At 38.3% G+C, this 12,665-nt stretch overlaps 1 long non-coding RNA gene across 1 annotated transcript in view; it reads left to right on the forward strand.

Annotated features, from left to right (window-relative positions):
• Window positions 1-617: 617 nt before the first annotated feature.
• LOC134297448 (uncharacterized) overlaps window positions 618-12,665 on the forward strand; it is a 29,256-nt gene continuing 17,208 nt past the window's right edge. The window contains exons 1-2 of the long non-coding RNA XR_010004204.1: window positions 618-1,710; window positions 6,119-6,207. This is a non-coding gene — a long non-coding RNA (uncharacterized LOC134297448). The remainder of the gene's footprint in view (window positions 1,711-6,118; window positions 6,208-12,665) is intronic.

Here is a 12,665-nt window from a genome sequence, read left to right on the forward strand (position 1 = left end):
CACAGTTGATCAGAGGATCATCATTCAGGCATCCCAACAATTGCCAGGCTCTGCAACTACTCTGCCTTGTATGATCAGTAAAGACTCATTTCAGCATACAGGCCCTTCTACACATGGCTAAAAACCCAGAGGTAACTGGGTTTAAAGGGGGGCAAAGTGTGGGTGGAATTGGGTTAACAGCTGAAAATCCAATTCTGCCCCAAAAATGTGCACTTTCAAAGACATGCAAAACACTTGCTTTCCTTCCCTACCCTCTGTGTGGACTGCTCTAATGCTCATACTCAAGGGAGGCACAAGTAAAAAGCCATTAGAACTCTCTAAAGTGCTTTCTTTTAAACTTTATCATATTAAACAGTGCTTGAATTAACAATTTGGTGTAGTGATATAAGAAATCTGCTTGTCTATACATTGAGATATTTGCATGTGCACAAATGAGGTCCAACACATAACAGAGTGATTTTTTTAAAAAAATTCCACCAGATGTCCCTTGTCCACCCTCCATTTTGATCTGCTGCAAAGGAAGGCTGTGAGGATGGAGAGATACCATTTTCTGGGACTGAGAGTTTTCTGTGTGAACCTGCTGTCAGGTCCAGGGATTTCTGCACCCTAGATTGCATTGAACTGCATTATATGAGTGTACACTGATTATGTAATGCAGTTTGAAGCGGCATTATATGGCAGTGTAGATGGGACCTAATATTGCAAGTGAACTAGAAAATAGCATTAATGTCACTGGTGTGAGGGGTGGTCTGTCATTTACTAGTGTGAAAGAGTGTTACAATACTTCCCATTCCCAATCCCTCATTGTGATAAAATCTATTTTCCTTTAGATCTTAAACAATAGAGTAAAATATTTGGCCATGATAATAAATAAATGCAAACAAGTCCTCCAGCTGAAAAACGACTGGGAAGCAATCTTGGATTTAGCCCCAAGCCTAGATTCCCAGAATTCAGTAAGGCCAAGAGTACATCTGAAACTAATTTTGTGCAAGAAACACTTATTCCTAAATTTAAAATGAATAAAATAAATAAATAATACAGATCCAGTTTCAGTCACACTTGTGTTGATTACCTTCCATTTTCTGTAACACTTTTCATAAAAATACTGCTTTTGAAAACTAGTTAGGAATTCTCATGGAAAAATGTTGCAATTGGACTGTTGAGTGGGGCTGGATATGAGGAATATTAATAGTCTTGTTGAAGCAGATACAAAAGCAACCTGCCAGTTACCAAGCAAAATTGAAAGTGCTTGTATACAGACTACCTGAAACAATGTAGACTGATAAAACAGAATCTAGAAGAGCTATCTATGGGACAACCAATTAAGCTATGGTGTGAAGGGGGTAAGAAATAAGAAAAAAGGATCAATATGTGTACCAGAGGAAGTTACACTAGAACTTTGTGTAAGTGACTTATTAAGACAGCGAAAGAGAAAGAGGAGGTATTGGTGTTGGGTTACTCCTGTTGCTGTGGCAGATGGCTGTAGAACTCCAGAGAGCTCCTGGCCATTGGCTGGTGCCTTTGCTGACATCAGCAACTGCCAGGAGATGTTTGGAATTCTGCAGCCATATGTCATTGTAACAGGGAGGACAAGAAAGGGTACCAAGCCAAATCCATTTTGTGGATTGAAGACATAGTGTCTGAACAGCTCTGAGGTCTCTAGGGGCAGTCTGGAGCATTTTGTTCTCTAGACTATCCCAGGATTTTGTGGTAGGTATAGATGATGAGCCCTAAAACTGTCCATACAAATTTGAATCAAGCACTTCCGGGATGGGGTGTGTGTGTAATTTTCCATCCTGGGTTTGGTCACTGGCCTATCAAAGGAGTTGGACAGACTTTTAAAAACACTTTAACATTAAGTGATCTTTTTTCTAGAAGCGGTCTGCCTTTTAAAAGATAGGTGACAGTATACTTGTATGTACATTTGACTTGTAAATGAGTTTGCAGTAAGGAGAAACTCATTTCCTACTAAATCAAAAAAGGTTATGCTGAGCAAAACCAATTTGTCCCAAAATGTATTGGAAATGACTAATTTTATTTAGTTTTGGGAGATATATCCAAATTAGAAAAGACTATTTTCTAGCTAACTGGTGGAAGTTGAAGTCTAAAATACCTGAAGGGCATTTGCCCTTGTCTGGTATAAGGTACCTTAGGTTGCTTAGCATTTAGCTATCAAGCCTCCTTTATTTAGGGAGCTATTATGATGTAACAGTAGGGTAATCATATTCAGACATGCAGATGGCTTATGTATTTTAGGCACTAAAGTCAACTATTGCTTCTAGGGATGTCAAATCTTTATTACTGCTAAAATTTCTTGATAATTAATTTCATCTGCTAGCCCAAATTCTGCCTTGAAGCCTGTGACTGACTGCTATAAACAACAGATCTCTTGGAGAATTTTAGGGTCTCATCACATTATTCATTTTCAGCGTCATAGGATACTTTGGCCCCAGCTGAGACAAAGAGCCCCATGCTGCTCATCAGATGACACAGGCTCACTTTTGGCAGGGCTTCGTGGCTCAACCAGGGTGCAAGCCGGAAACACAGGAGGCTTCCCATATTTCGTTAGAAACCATGGCAATGCATTCCCCACATGTGATGGGGAAGCATCACTGCTGGCAAGGCAGTGCACGGGTTATCATCATTGCCCTGCTGATTTGCTGAGGTGGAGGGGGAGTGTGAATCACCGCAGGGATCTCATCAATATGTTGAGGTCATTAAAGATTAACCTGCAAGTCGGAAGGCAATGTTTAGTGGGTATATCTAAGGAATTATTACTAAGAGAACAATCTAAGATAAGGGTTGTGAATATAAATCCACAACAAAACTTCATGACTCCACTCTGACATTCAAAATTGGATTCCCATTATCCACATGGTGCAACCATGACTAGGTCATCTAATTTTTGTTATGTTCATGCAGCTTTCACTTTTTCTGTGAAGTATCCCAAATATCTGTATTAGAAGCAGGGCTGACCCTAGGTAATTTTCAAGTGTAAGCGAACAGAATTTTGGCACCTCCCCCCCCAAACCAATCACTGAAAAATAAAAGCGTTGGATAAGCAAAAATGTTGGATAATAAGGAGAGATTAAGGAAAAGCCTATTATACATCAAATTACATTATAATTTTACAAATTAAGCACCAAAACATCATGTTTTACAACAAATCAACAGAAAAAGCAGTTCAACACATGATAATGTTATGTAGGAATTACTATATTTGTGAATTTAGCACCAAACATTGAACTGGGATATAGGGCAGTGTGGACTCGGATAACCCAGTTCAAAGCAGATATTGTGAGTTATTCTTCTTTGATATTCTGGGTTATATAGCTGTGTGGAAGAGCAGTGAGGGTCCTTCCACTCAGACATATAACCCAGAATATCAAGGCAGATAATTAAAAGGCCACCAAAAGGGAATCTGGCCCCCGGTATTAAAAAAAACCCTTTAAAATCAGGACAGTAAAAAAGAACAATACTCTGAAAACAGGGAAAATCTAGACAGGAAACAATCAGGGCCAGCTAACACCTCCCAACCAAGGATGCCCCCAGGGAGGAAGCAGCCAGGCTTTGAATCTGCAAGGCCACTAAATGTTGATCAATCTGGCCAATTGCAACATTCACACTAACCTAAAACAGACAAGAGCTCTTTCTCCCACCCTGGACTTTCCACAGATATATAAACCCCACTTACCTAGCTTTCAACAGACCTCACAACCTCTGAGGATGCCTGCCATAGGTGTGGGTTAAGGTAGGCCTGGGCCCGGAGGCGGGCCTGGCCCTGGGCCAGGCCCTGAAGGCAGGTCCACAGCTGAAGGTGGGCCAATGGCGCGCACGTGGGAGCACCTCAACTGCGCCCCCTAGAGGCAGTTGTCCCCCCTGATTAGAAGCTACTGCAACTGAAGAATTTAGAAAATCATCTATGTGCAACAGTTTATATTTGGGAACTTCTGCACAATACCACCCCCCCCCCCTTTCATCTGTGTCTGGTCCGAGGCATAATTATCCCACAGATGAATATGCTGGTGATCAGTACCAATGGCTCCCAGACAACCTTCCTGGGTGTATAAGGTAGCTCAAGTGAGTGTGCAAGATGTGTGGCCCAAGGAGAAGATGCATGGACCATGGAGATTGCAGGCCAGGAGCTGGCAAAGGTTCTACACAAGTCCATTATGGAAGCCAAAGTTATACTAAAATTCAGTTCAGAGAAACGGTCACACTTAATCAACATAAAAAAGCTTAGCAAACATTAAGAGCATTTTGTCTTCTCTCACTTTGCAGTCGATTTGCCAGGGAACTTATTAGGTCTTTTCCTTAAGTTGGTAAGTTCAGTCAATCTTAACCTGGTGGTGCAGTGGGTTAAAGCACTGAGCTGCTGAACATGCTGACTGAAAGGTCAGTGGTTCGAATCTGAGGAGCAGAGTGAGCTCCCACTATTAGCCCCAGCTTCTGTCAACCTAGCAGTTAGGAAACTTGTAAATGTGAGTAGAACAATAGGTTCTGCTTCTGCGGGAAAATAATGGTGCTCAATGCAGTCATGCTGGCCACATGACCTAGGTGGGGTCTACAGACAACACCGGCTCTTCGTCTCAGAAATGTAGATGACCACCAAACCCCAGGGTCGGACACAACTAGACTTAATGTCAGAGGAAAACCTTTACCTTTATAGAATTTTAATCAAGGACATGAACAAAATAGTAAGAATTAAGTAAGTCCAAGAGTGCAAATAGTAATTATTAGTAACAAAATGGAGCAAAATAGCAAAATATTCCCATTATCACTTTGATTGCTGCCCAATTCTTTCTTATCCACTAACCAGGCCCATAATCTATTCTTGGCTCAGTGTTAGAAGTGCTTTTGGCTTTTGTTGTGATAAAGCAGTTTGAGTCATATGTAAGTAAATTCCCAGATTAGAGGGAAGGTATAATTCCTGTTTCTCTCTCACACAATCATAGCCAGCATGAATCCCCCACACCATGTTTTTGAGTCAAATTGTTTTAAAAAAGTATTTTTAAATTGTTTTAAAATATGAAAAATTATTAAATTGTGTACTCTTAAGATTAGACACTGTGCTGGAATATCATACGCAAATGAGATATGGTACAGGAAATTACAAGGATATGTTTTAAAGGTTTTTAGAAAATCTTAAAAAGTTGAATGCCATTAAGAAAAGCATGGCTATTGCCTAATTAGCAGTTTCAGGAGAAAAAAAATGCCATAATTACAACAAATGGAGTCTTTAGAAGGTAAAACAAGATAAGACAAACAGAATTTACACAACATTGTTACTAACAGCACAATCTCCAAATGACACCATCTCCTGTAGCATCACAGACTGAAGTTAACAATAAAGGAACTGGAACCACGGTGACAGAGATCAAAGTAATGAAAGATATGTAGGTGGTGGAATGCAACATAAAAAAAAATCTTCTACATTCAGATGTTGTCTTCCAGATAAAACAAAACCAATGGAAATATTGAATAGAAAATAACTTAAGCTGAAACAGACTGAGAAGTGTATATTCTATGGTTCAAATTTTAACGATTCTTGGTTATTGTATTGTTGCAAAGCTCATTTCTCACTTGACCATGCAACTAGGAGAGATGGACTCTTCAGCAATACAATACCAACTGGCACATGAATTACTTTGGAAATTAAACCAAACTTTTTTTGGTTACAGCTTTAGACACAGGGTTGGTCTTCACATGGGTTTGAATCTAAGCAGTGACCAATTTTCCTGTTGATGAATGGGTCCATTGTTCTGGCCTGGTGCTAAATTGACTAAAATGGCCTAAAAAGTACCCACTGGGCTTCTGCCCCACCATTTGAGTGAAACCTCCATGCTAGATATTCCTGTGCCCCACACTGGGATCCCAGACCAATCCCCCCAGTTCCCCAATCTTGGATCCATAACTCATGCCAACCTCCCTCACAATGTTCTGACGAATTACCAAGAAAGAAAGAAAATCAAGGAAAGGGAGAGTAGATGGGTTGAAAGTCAAAATAAGCTAAGGATGGCATGCTTTGGTTCCCCCTTTTAAGTACCCATCTAGTCCACATCGGCCAATATTAGCTTTCTGGAAGCAGGGCAAACAATAAGATTCTTTCAATTCATAGTCGGAGCTGACTCAACAATAGCAATGTGCGACCGGCCCTCATGCTGCCTAAGTGCCCAGCCTTCCCAACTCACAATCTGGACATGCCAGGTAAGTCAAACATCATGTTAAGAATTTTTCTGGATTCTTGAATTGACTTCTGATTAGGCATTTTAGAAAAACAAATAATGCATCAAAATATTTACTCAAGAAAAAATATCTGATGTTAATTCTTTAAAAGTGAAGATTTATAATTTAAAGTGACTTCATTTGTGTTTAAAATGTTCATGAAATCGAAGTTATTCCTTAAAAATAATGTTGATTTCATGAACACTTTAAAAATGAATACATATTTCCATTAATTATTTAAGTAGTTAATTAACTATTACACTTTAACACAAATATTTAAACATTTTTAAACCCTGCCTGGTAACATGATTAAATGAGGTCCAAAGCAGGGGGAAAGAAAATAGATGGAGAAATTAATTTATCAATTAACAAAGACAAGCAACAACAAAAATTATTTGGGGGAGATTTCAGTTTTGTTTTTTAGCATTTGTCATCCATGTATTACAGAGCAAAATGCTTTATCATGATCATGATCTACGTTATGTGAGTGTACGTAGCAGGGACACTAAGGAACTCTGTTACTGAACTATGAAAATGTGTAAAAAGATACCAGCAAGAGTATCCTGATGTACATTTAGTTTTACTGTTGCACTCCAGTATTCCTTAGCTTGTGTCCCGATGCATCATAGTCTTATGTTCATCAGCCCTACTCTCCATTAGTCCCAATGCACATTAGTCACGTTGATGATTTCCCTCCATAGTAATGCTATAGCAGCAAGGTCGGGATATTACAGAAGTTTCCAATTCTAAATCTTCTTATAATGATGTAACTGGATTCCTGTTGATAATTCTGTAAGATCCCTACAATGCTCCCATGAGTTTGTGTGGGATAATTTTCTGGATTAATTTGTACATATATTTCTAAAGAAAGGCATGCATCATAAGCTTTGGGCCAGATTTTTAAGTGCTTTATTTGGTTTATAGTTGACTGTTGTTTATTATTTCCTCTGTGATTGTGGCTTCTTATGTTGCTTATGTAATAAAGTAAAAAATGTCCCTTAAGTCTAACATCAAAAAGGCAAATTTTAATTCCAAATGTTTGTCAAACTTTGAAGTGGTGTGGCATTCTGCTCTAACAAAAACATTTATGTGTCGACTTGCATTATCTTTTCTAGCACTGCATCTCTTTCTAACACATCTATACTGGGTAGGCCTTCTCTATAATTATTGGTCTTTTTTCTTCATTTGTAGAGACATAAGTATGGCATTTGTTTTATTTTCAGTCTAATTTGGCATGTAGCATTGTTTTCTGTCATTATAATTAGATTGGAAACAAACAGTCTTTCACCATCCCTTGGGAACAGATGGCACTGGTGTCACAGTCTAAAAGCCATATGAACACCCCCATACCTCTGCCCAAAGCTTTGAGCCTTCTACCTTAAAGCCGTGTAGACAAGCCTGCATAGTCTTCCAAACAGATGAAGTCTGGCTCATCATTTGGCTCAGAACTTCTACAGCTGGCATGACTGCAGCATGAGAGTATTAAATATAGTTCTGCAAGATGCAATTCTGCTCATCTAGCCAAAGTAAAAATGCTATAATCAGATTTATTTATCAAAGATTAAATGATGGAACTGATATTTCTCCCACAACATTAAGTATAATGGAACAACCTGAAGAATGCCAGTTGAACAGAGCTGCATTAACATTAGAATAAGTAAATGATCAATAAACATGAGCATTTTGTCATGAAGGTTGTTCATGCAGCATTTATGATTTAATTGGGGGGGGGGGGTGTTGTGGTAAATTCAAAAATCTTCCTTGACTAGTTTAGATATTTGCCTATCATAAAATGTGTTATAACAGAAGAAAGGAAGATCAGACTGCTTTTCCATCATGGGATAGTTTTTATGCAAGTGTTGTTTGCTTGTCTTTGGGTGGGGGGTGTTATTTCCCCCTTTGTTGTGGTCATTGGAGATCACCCAGACATTACAGACCCTGTCTGCATCTGTCTGATAAGCATACTACACAGCTATATCACTCTGATTCCACTTTTAACTGCCACAGCTGCATCCTATAGCACCCTGAGGTTTGCAGTTTATGTAGAAGCAACTAGGCATCTTGCCAGAGAGTTCCAATTCTTCAGAGAACAACAAATCCAAGGATTTTATACACTGCAGCCACAACAGCTAAAATAGAATCAAAGTGTTATTTTATTAGACTAATTGTGAACAGGGCCATAGCAGATTCTGAGGAGAAATGCATCACACTATTTTCTGAATGCATGCTTTAATTAGCACTTCCATTAAAATAAAAAATATATCCAGTTATATAATAATAGTCTGATTTATGGAGGCAAAAAAGAGGGCTCCATTCGAGTTTCAACAAGAACCAAATGATACAGGGATCTTACACAGTTACTTGGTAATTTGGAAGCAACAATAATGGTGTTGCCAATTTATTCTTATGTTCGGAGTATGTGTTTAGATATTTGTATATTTGAGTGTCTGAAGGTCTGAGATTCTCTCTACAGGCATAGTCAGACTTACCCCATGTCACTTTTAAGATAAATTTGAGTTTTGATTGAATGTGATGTTAATGGGATCACATTGGGGCAGGACACTGCGAATTGAAACGGGAAAATATCCCTCATGTGGTTTCAGCCTAAATATAAGGTTAACTTTCTAAAGCCTGTGCGACTGCGTAGTATTATGGCAACCTTTTGCCCTCCACCCACATCAAAGTTTTTTTATGAATAAACAATTGTGTGACTATATCAAGTACTTGACAAACCAGTCATATCTCATTTCTTGAACTGATGATATTTTCTATATCCATGTAGGTGTCTAGTTCCTATAATGCTGAAAATGTCCATTTTAATTTCCTCTGTCAATAGTAGCAGCAGCAATTGCAAATGAATGTGACTGCTGTGTGCAAGTGATGAAACTTTTTCGATTAGTGACACTATTGGAGAGATAACATACAAAAATAGCACCAAAATGCTTTAAATTGACTCCCAATATGCATCCAATGATAGTGTTTGGGTACATGCCCCCCACCTTGCTTCCAATCACTATTTCTGCAGGAAAAGCCACAGGAGTTCCAGACCTCCTGTAGTTTCTCTTGCCACTAAGGCCATTCTCATTTCTGCATCTAGATACAGCCAGGACTCTGCCTCTTGATTTCATTTTTAATACAGCCGACTTAATCTACCAGAGGGCAGTTTGAAAAAGAGATTATGGCTCAGGCTTTCAGCTGGTGTGAACTGGGGTAGTTTTATTGATGAACTAAGCTCATTGATGAAGCCCAGAATTTTAATGAGCTTCAAATGCAGCTCTTGGAATGGCTATATTTGACAATCTTTTGGAATAATGACTGTAGCAGATTGCATCATGATATAAGTGCTTCAGATTTGTTCCAGATATGCGACTATTACACCCTTCAGACAAATGATCCCCAGTGGTATTATGAATTTATGAAGAAAAGTCTTGTCTTTAATGTAGCATTTACATACACACACCACTGAAAGTGAAAATACCTTGAAAGTATAATGTGACATTTATTTAAGAATATTTTATTTATATTCTCAGCTTGACTAGCTAGGTTTTATCTTGTTCTTAGATCACTTGAATGAAATTTTCATTTTGCTATGGCTATCAGTAATTGATTTGTGTATTTTCCCTAAGTTCAAGTCCAATATATCTAATATTTTGAAGTGTGGGTTTTGTGGCAAAATTAATTTACAGGAGTTTCATTAATGCCTTCCTTTAGGAATGAGAAAATGTGACTTGCCTAAGTTCACAATGAACTTCCATGGCTTTTCTAGAATTTGAACTCTGGTGTCCAGGACTCTAAAATCAAAACTTAGGACCTCATCACACTGAGGTCTGTAAGCTGGGTGATGGCAGGGGGATTTGCCATGGCTTATGGTGAATCTGGCGTGGGGCATGGGGAACCTGTCGCCCCATGCTCCACATTGCTCACATCACCCCTCATCTCATCTTTTCTCAATGAGAACATGGGAAGCCTCTCGTGTTCTCGCTGCTCCCTTTTACAACATTTTCACCTCAGTTCAGGGACAGAACCCTGCAAAATGTAGATCTATGTCATCTGATGTGATCTGGTGGGCCTTGTCCCTGAATTGGGGTAAATGCCGTAGGACGGGCAATTTTGCCTGTGTGATGAGGTCATCAGACTGATATTCCATCTCACATAAAGCACTGTACACATTTAATTGATTTGTTTAGTATGATCTGAGCTCAAGAAAACTTAAGTACAAAAGGAAAGATCTCTTCCTGAAAAAAAGTCATTATATTTGGAAAGATAAAAGATAGGGGGAGGAAACATACTGTGGTATGAAGTCTTGAACCAAAGGGATCATGGAAAAGAGGGAATAAGAACTCTGGCAGCTCTTCTGGCACATAAAAATGATGTGCCAGGAGGCAAGGGGAAGGAGCAATTCCCACCGGCTCCTAGCACATCATTTTTATGTGCTAAGAGGGCTGCCGGAGCAGCCTGATTGTGACCCGGTAAGGATTTCTTTAATTTTAAGGCTTTGGAGGAGGGTTGGGAAGGGGGTGGGTGCCCTCTCCGCTTGTCTGGGCTCATCTACCCTGGTTCCATTTTATTTAGGGTTTCATCCCACACAATCAGATGGATGATGATTTCTGTGGGTCCACTTTCTCACATAGTATTCTGAGTTTGAACCCTTATGTATGTGACTGCATCCAATTTATGAGATTGACCTCATTTTTAAGCTAAAACATCAGGACAAAAAATATGTCTTCAATTTACTAATATATTTAATTGGTTTCTGGGTTGTTTTTGTCTTTCTTTGGATTTTTCATATTTTATTACTAAATCTATAGAAATAAAAATAACAATTATTTTAAATGGTAATGTTTCAAGGATTAATTGATCTTTGGAAGAGGGGATAAAGGGAATGTATTAGATTGCCAATGGAGGGAGGGAGAGATGCAAGAAACATGACAAAAGCTACTTATATTGAAATGATAGGGCTCAGAAGACAGTTGCAGTGGGAAAATAAAGAATACAAAATAAAACATTATTTTGTAATGGACAGCATACAGGCAGTCTCCAAGTTATGAACAAGATAGGCTCTGTAGGTTTGTTCTTGTGTCGAATTTGTATGTAAGTAGGAATATATACATATATATACATATAAGTTTTGGATAGCATAGGGAAGGGTGAATGCACCTGTGGTGTTTCTTTTGTTGTTTGTGCCCCTGTTCAGAAAATTTCATCTCACATTCTGTCTCTGTCATGATTGGATTTTGAAAAATTTGGCTTGTTCTGGAAACAAGGAGTAGTGAGAAATCTTCAGTGGAGACACCTTTTCCACATGATAATTCTTCCAGAAGTGAATTTCCCTTCTGAGGGAAAGATTTTTCTCACTTTCTGTTATCTCACCCCCATTCTTAACTATGAGTAGTTTGTGAGTTGGATGTTTGTAACTCGGGGACTGCCTGTATTCCTAAAATGTAATATTCCATGATCAATTGCAATTGTCTGTCTGTCATTTGGGGAATGAAAACACTGGAATACCTGAACACAGAGGCTGTAATTATCAGTAATGGATGTTTCAGTTTGTCAATCAAATTGATGAAAATAGCATGTGCTAGGCTGTGCTATCAATATGGCTGACTCTTGCACTTCTCATTTTGTAATATCCTTCAGTTGCAGGACAAAATAGGAAAGCACTTCAAGGTTCAGAATATTTGTTCTCTTCAGAGAAGCAAAACAGCAGTAGCTATTTTGCCTTTACTTATTTCATGTTCATCATGTAAAATTAAAAATCATCCTCTAAGTATACAGCAAGAGATTATGATTTGGCTTATGTTTCATTCCCCAAGAACTATTGTTGATTCTACAGAGTATTTAATGAGTGAAGACTGCCATCTTCTGACTCCCAAAATGATGTTATACTAATGCCTGTCATAATACTTCTAGCTGAATATTTCCAGACCATATCATAATCATGTGCTCTCCTATGGTGGAGAGTAAAGTGCAATACTTGCACAAAGGTATTGCAGCCCACAAGCTTATTTTTTCAATAAATATAACTTATAATATATAACCCTCTTTGTGAATAACAATACTTTTCTCATAAATGGTTACCACATAGAACAAAAGGGTAATTTTCTTTTTTTAAAAAAAAACCATTATCTACAAGAAATGCTATAAAGCACACATTCATATTATCTAAGCATTAGATATTTGGGAAATTGCAAAGCAAAACACAGATTATCAAAAGAAGCTTGAAAATAAAAATGGACATACACTTTTCGAGGGCAGTACAAAGATCATCTGAAATAAAGTATCATACAATAGCTTTCATTGATATTAACAACAATAGGGTTCAGCAAATCTGTAAATGTTTGTGTATATTCACCAAAGTCTTAAATTCTTCCACTGCTCCTTGTCACAAACAAGAAACAAGCATCTGCCTTCATTTGAGGCTAAGGATGATTCTATCCAGG

The sequence above is a fragment of the Anolis carolinensis genome, chromosome 3, assembly GCF_035594765.1.
Source record: "Anolis carolinensis isolate JA03-04 chromosome 3, rAnoCar3.1.pri, whole genome shotgun sequence".
In the NCBI taxonomy this organism is placed as follows: Eukaryota; Metazoa; Chordata; class Lepidosauria; order Squamata; family Dactyloidae; genus Anolis; species Anolis carolinensis.